We start from the raw sequence: 7656 nt of genomic DNA, 5'->3' as shown, positions 1-7656 counted from the left end.
TTTAAATTATTTTTAAAATTTTCAGAGTTAAGACTAAATTGGTAGATTTTGTAAATATTAAGGGCCAACTTTATTGAATTTGTAGAAGTAGAACTAAAATGATAAATTTTGTAAGATTTGAGAGCTAAATTTGTTGAATTATTTATATTTAGGACTAAATTGCTAGAATGTAAATATTAGAGGTCTAATTTTGTTATTAAATCAATAAAAAAAGCCCACATCAACTGGTGATTAAAATATTTAATTTCGAAAACTTTAGTGATTAAATAAAAAACTAAAAGTTGGGTGACCAAAATAGAGCAAAAGACATAATTGAGTAATCATTTTTATAGTTTACCCATAAAAAAAATATTTTCTAGTATGTTTGACGTCATTAATTAACAAAAAAAATTTACGTTTCAAAGTGTATAAAGATTAATTTACCCATTTTTTAAATAGAAAAGTCGAAATGATTTTTTAAATAGAAAAGCCAAAATGCAATTTAACCCTAAGTGTAGGGGCTTCCTTGATAGTTTTACCCAATTTCTTCTTAAAAACAAACATGGCATCTATCACATCCGTACTTACCTTTTGTGATTTTGGAGTTTTGGCCCATACTGCAAGTAAAGAAATGGGAAAACAAACCGAATGAATCCAAAAATAGAAGTGGGAGCTTTTATTCTACATTTTTCTTGGCAGAGATGAGAGTTTTCTTTGTGGCTTTTGTTTTCTTGCCTTAAGTTGTCTGGAGCGCCCGTTAAGGCAAAAGTCGCTGGAAACCTTGGTCTTTCATTCCTGAGGCTCACCTGTCTAATTAGCAGTAGTCTTCTTTTGGATTCCTTAACAGGCCCGCCACTGGTTACAACATTTAGATACTTTCATCTGTCCTCCTAAAGGAGATTGTCTACTAACTAGATTTGTCTCTTTCAGACAGCTGAGACGGAGGAATTAAAACCAAGCTTCCTATGACTTTTGACGTCTACTCGAGGCAATGAAACTCCCATCCCATCTCATCCATGAAAAATCTGGATTTAAAGTTCTCACTTTTTCTTTTAGGTTTCGTTTCCTTCAAATTATACAACCTCAAAATATGGGTTCCACTTACAGCTCTATTTTTAATTCTCTCCTATCTCCTCATCGGCATCACTCTTGTTGAGGCTCTCCTAAAATGCTATAACATTGGTAATTTTTCTACGAATAGCGCATATGGTAAAAACCGGGACCTTATTCTTGCTTCTCTCCCATCTAATTTCTCTACAAAAGGTGGTTTCCTCGTTGGAAAAAAATTGATTACAATTTCAAAATCGAGTTTGTTTATATTATTTATAGAAATAATTTTTTTATGAAAAATACTTGTATTTTGTGCGAGATGGATCCTAAACGTTCTTAACTTTCAATAGAACGACCTTCTCTGCTATTCTCGTACCATGAATTGCTTTAAATGTGGGTTCAAACAAGTACGAATCAAACATAGAACTAGATACAATTTTCTTACTTTCAGTAGAAAAGTAAATCTGTCTCTTAATGGAAATAGATAGAATCATTATTCTCCAAAAATAGAATTTATACTTAGAAAATAAATTTTCACTATTTTCGAGCAAAATAATAATATCTTAAAGTTGTGTTATATTTAGCCCAACCAGTGTAATTTATTTATAGGGAGGGGAAAATTTTGGTTGAATTAGTAAAATGCAAATAATACTTATCCGATAGAAAAACTAATTTCCTGTATTGAGTCCAATTATATGTCATTCATTAACTTTTAACCCAACAGTTTATAATTTAATCTAACCCAATACACGTTTGTTATTATTTCACAAAATAATTATTATTTATTAAATTAAATTAAATTAAATTAAATAATTTTCTTAATCCAATTCTAATTTTGTTAAATTCGTTACAACGTAAAAAATCTATTAGAAAATATATTTAATTTCCATATTAAACATATTCACAATGACCAATTAATTTAATTTAATTTTCGAACTTCAATAATTTAATTAAATAATATTTCGAAAAAATTAAATTAATTATCATGTCGTTTCCATAATTAGTGAGAAAACACATTCATTTCTAAATGTAATTCATTTCTCTAACTTTATTATTTCCATCTATTTTTTGTTCGTTTGATTCTTCTTACAATTCATTTCTAGTTTCAACGAGCTAGTAGAGTACAATTCATTTCTAGTTTCAACGAGCTAGTAGAGGGACCGCTTGAACATATACAATTAGGGCTATTGATTAAAAACTCATTTAGTCCGAAGTCATTCTACTATAATATTGTGACTAAGCTCTCCCTAATTACATACAATTACAATAGCTACTCAATCAGTGTTCGTCCAATGACCTTGTCATAAGTGTGTTACCCTAATAGGATATCCTTAATTTATTTGGGATAAATTTATTCTCCCAGTATGATCTTATTTTATCTCACGATAACTATTAAATTTCCCTTCACGAAAACTCAATTACTATCAAATAGTAATTAAGTCATTTATCTTTGTGATAAATGACTTATGGTTACGTTTACTTTTCATTTATCATGTAATGCCAATGAGAGAATATCATTTACCCAATTCTTGGGCTATGAATTCTGCTATTTTGAATGATGCTACATACTACAGAAGTCGTATATCCAACGTACTAACTTTCAATTCTTTATCTATTTAAACTCAGGCTTTTACTTAGATCAAAGTATACGAGTCACACATACATAATCCATCATCCACTCAGGATTAAAGTATGCCACACTATAAATGTCACAAGTGAATAAATCCATAAACAGATTCAGGATCTATTCTACTTGGGTTCTGTTTGATGTACTATCAGTTCAACTAGTCACATCTATGTCTCTATCTTCTAGAAGTCATCCACTCCAATGCTCAAGACAAATCATCTCCTGAATTGAACGTCATAGATGACATATTAGTTTTTCAATCAATTTTCTCATTTCAGATTAGACAAAAGATATGTTTAGGTTTATTTTCTAATACAAGTTGTCTTTTTGTATTACGGTCTGACTACATAATATTGTTCAGTATGAGTTGAACATTTAGACAATCATTGAGCCAATATTTGCTTCCATTTTTCTTTTCGTGCAAAAACCATTGAGGACAATATACAAAGGGCATTAATGTAATTAATGGATATTATTATTTAACCAATTTGTTCAAAAAATACAAGTGTACATAGACGAAAATACTATACTTAGGGCACTATATCCAACAATCTCCCACTTGCCATAGTGAAGTAGACGAGTCATGTTTTACATTCCTATGCCCTCCATATGTTTCCTGAAAACTCCTTTGCTAGTAGAGTATTGGTAAACAAATCCATAAGGTTTGATCTCAGATGCAATCTTTGACTACATCCAATATTCCATCAAACACTACTATCTCCTTTATGATACATTCTATCAATGTGTTTTGTCCTCATGTGGTTTCTTTAGTGTTTAGCTATATACAAACTATTATACTGTCATAGCTTTTTCCATACCTCACGTTCGACCTCAATAGTGAGTTAGCAGTACAACCCTGTTTGACAATTATTCACACTATGGACCTACTGCCTAAGACAAAGACACAAGCCGATATTGATTTCATTGAATCTTGACACGTTTGGAAGTCAAAACCAGTATATTCGATAGGAGTAAGATCTCCTCCGAAATACACTAGCATATAGTCATATGTTCTCCATAAATACTTAAGTATATGTTTAATTGCTTGCTAATGTCTTAGACTAGGATTCGACTGACATTGACTCATCAACCCTACTACGAAACAGATATCTGGATGTGTACATAACATGACATACATGAGACTTCCTACTTCAGAAGCATGAGAACCTTTCTCCTATTTTCTCTTTCTTTCGCTGTCCTAGGACATTTCTCCAAATAAAGATAAAATCCTGATATGGAAGTTTGAGTTCCCTTCTTTGAATTGGTCATTGCATAACATTCCAATATCTGGTATATGTATGAAGCTTGTGATAGTGCTACCACTTTGTTCTTTCAATCTTTCAAGATTCGAATACTTAAAACAAAATTAGTTTCTCCTAAGTCCTTCATACTAAATTGTTAAGTTAATCATAGTTTAACCGATGAAAATGTCCCTATATCATTTCCAATTAGTAGAATGATGTCGACAAATAGAAAGAGAAAGACCACCTTTCCATCCCCAATACATTTATAAACATAAGGTTCATCTACATTTTTCTCAAATCCAAAAGTTTTGATCACTTGATCAAACCCTTGTTTCCATGGGCGAGATGTTTGCTTAAGTTCATATATAGATTTAAGCAGTTTTCAAACTTTGTGCTCATTTTCTTTAGCTATATATCTAGTGGATTGCATCATCTAGATGCTTTCTTCAAGATAGCAGTTCAATAATGCTATCTTTGTTGGATCTTGTGCCATAAGTGTGGTATTTTTGTCTATGTACACTTATAATTTTTCGAATAGATTTTAATAAAATTATTTATGAATTACATTAATACTTTATATAATTGAACTCGTGTGGTTTTTTTACCCAAAGAAAAATGAGAGAAAATATTAGCTAATTGGTTATCTAATATTTAAACTAATACTGAGTGGTATTACGTGGCTAGATCGTAATATGAAAAAATAACTTTTATTAGTAGACGAACTTAAATATGTCCTTAGTCTAATCGAAACTGAAAGACTAATATGTCATCTATTGGGTCTAATTGGGAAAATGTTTTGTCTTGGGCTTCAGAGCGAAAGACTCTTAGAAGATAGAGACATAGATGTGACTGACTAGATTGATAGTACATCGGACATGACCCTAGAGGAATAGATCTTGAATCTGTTTACGGATTTATTCACTTGTGACGTTTATAGCGTGATATACTGACCACGCCCCGATGTCCGCGCACCAAGGTTGTGAATCAACACTAAAACAATCTAATCTTGGCGTTATGCTGCAAGTGTGACATGTCAATTTTAATATTTATAGTGTCAATGGAACACACGAGTATTCCAAGGATCGAACCCTAGAAAGTTAGTGATTTAATGATTCCTACTCGACAAGCATGCAATGAAAGATTCTATCTTTCTACTCACTAATTTTTATATTACAAAAATACATAATTTGGAGGTTAATTAATCTAGTTAACTATTTAACACTAAAAAGGACTAAATTGTAAAATAGAAAAAAAATAAAAACTAAATGACAAACACTGATTGGTTGGCTTCCATGTTGCTAAATAACCTTTGGATTAGGGATCTAAATCACTAAACTCCCAATTTGTCTTAATTTTACCTCTCGATCTACACTTTACTAAGTTAGACAAATTAGTCTGATTTATCTCTCTATTTCACCAAACTTGTAACGCCCCGAATTTTGGGCCTAGATGAATTAGGCTTTGGGCTATGGGTCTCATAAAATTTTTAAGTGAGCAAGAAAATGACAAATGACATGTTGGCTTTAAGGGTTTAAGGAATTTGAAGTGTCTAGGTATGTTGGAGAAGTTTTGGGTTCGATTTTTGTGGTGCAGGAATTTTAATTTAATTATTAAAAGAATCAGGGTTGGCAAGTAGGTGGGCTTTTAAATAAAAATAGGGGAAAATGGCATCAAAAAGCCTTATGGAGGAGTGGCTAAGTGACGCCACTTAGAGTGTAGGGAGGTGGTGTTAGTAGCTAGCAAGGAGATCCTAGGTTCGAATCCTAGCTTAGTGGTTTTAGAATTTTAATTTTGGCCTTCTAGAAGGATGGAAGTAGCGTGAAGATGGACTCTAAGGGGAGTGTTCAGGAGAGAAAATTAAAGAAAGGATCAAGGGGTTATCAGGGAGAAAAACGAAGAGATGAAAAGGGGGAAGTGATGGAGCCGAATGGGGAATTGAGGGACAGGCAATTCGACTATGGGGGCTATAAATAACTGCCGAATGCAGGGTTGCCAGGCTAGTGCCAATTTCTTTCACCCTATTACCAGAAACCCTTTTCCCTAAAAGCGTTTTATTTTACTCTCTTTTCTCTGTGCCGATTTCTATTCTTTCTCTACACAAGTTTCTTTGTTTCACTTAGTTGATTTCTTCTTTAATATGTACCAAATAAACCTTATTCACCATACTAAGTTTGTAAGCCGAAAAGCTGAATGTTTCAAGGGCCGACTACTCTTTGACTGAATCTAGTGTAAGTGTTTGATCTTCCAACCGATTTTGCTAAGAATCTATTACGTTGTTCTTTCCTCACTCTTTCTAATCAACTGTGGTAGGGAATTAGTATCGGATCTTGGATCTTAGCTCTCTACCGAAATTGCTCTTTAGGTGTTTGCGGTTTTAGTAAGTATTCCTCTCCCATTGGCTAAGGTGGCCGAATGTTCATAGTTAAGGTAAGGGGACTTGTGTTGGATACGAGTCACTTATTTTCTGGTTTAAATAGTTAAGATTGGTGCAGATCTAGGAGTTGATCGTGGTTAGTGATTTCAGAAGGGGTTTGTAACACCCCGAACCCGAAATCGACACCGGAGTCGAACACGAGGTGTTAACTGGCTTTAACCCCTTACAAAATTTATTTTCCAGACACTGCCCAATCTGTGTACTAGTCATTTTAAAAATCATATCTTGAGTTTCGTAACTCGAAAATCAGTTTCGTAATTTTTCCCCGAAACTAGACTCATGTGCCCATATATGTATTTTTTTCTAGAATTTTTGGTCGGGCCAATTAGTACAGTTTATTAGTCAAAGTCTCCCAAGTTGCAGGGGTCGACTACACTGACCTTTGCCCATTACGACTTGGATATCTCCCTGCACGGGGCTCCAATACTGATGCCGTTTGTTTCTATGAAAACTAGACTCAGAGAGGAATCTGTACATATATGGTACGACCCCTAATTATCTCTGGTTAATTTTTAATGAAATTCCAAAGTCGGAGCAGGGAATCCAGAAACCGTTCTGGCCCTGTCCCACAAAAATCTGATTATCTCTTAATATACTGCCCATATGATCTTTTCGTTACTTCCTCATGAAAGCAGACTCATCGAGCTTCGATTACATAATTTATTCATCAATTAATTCTACTCCTACTATTTTAGTGATTTTTCAATCTCATGACACTGCTGCTGCCAGCATCTGTTACGAAAGTAACTAGGTCCATTTCATGCCTACCCTTGATCCAACTCAATCGAACATTCGTGCCATTTTCGCATGGCTTAAAGTTTACATGCCAAAATTCAAACACAACGTAATAGCTTATACATGCCAAAATGTTCTTCTAAGCCAACTAAGAAGAAAATACCAAAACTTGCTATCCGGTGTGATGACTTCGATGACGGCCCGACCCCGCAAAAATAGATGAGTCCAAGCAACCTATAATGGGTGACAAGGAAACACCGGGTGAGTTTATAACTCAGTAAGTCATAAGCAATGCACTACTATACATCAATAACATTATCACAAGAGGAAACAAAATGGAATGAGACAATTTACTCCATCCATACCGAACCATACCATAGTTCCTCCAACCTATCGATTCAATTTCATACCAATTTATGCATTCACAATCCACATACTCATCAATAGGATATTCGAGGCATTTTCATAAATCATTTTATTTTCGTTACAAACATACAACTAAACGGCCTTTCACCCATTCTATGATAATTTTTATGTACGTGACTTCAAGTATATTTGTCACATAGGTTCAACTTACCGAGCTCAAC

This window comes from Gossypium hirsutum, chromosome A06, assembly GCF_007990345.1.
Source record: "Gossypium hirsutum isolate 1008001.06 chromosome A06, Gossypium_hirsutum_v2.1, whole genome shotgun sequence".
Classification (NCBI taxonomy): Eukaryota; Viridiplantae; Streptophyta; class Magnoliopsida; order Malvales; family Malvaceae; genus Gossypium; species Gossypium hirsutum.
Note: the sequence above shows the minus strand (reverse complement) of the source record.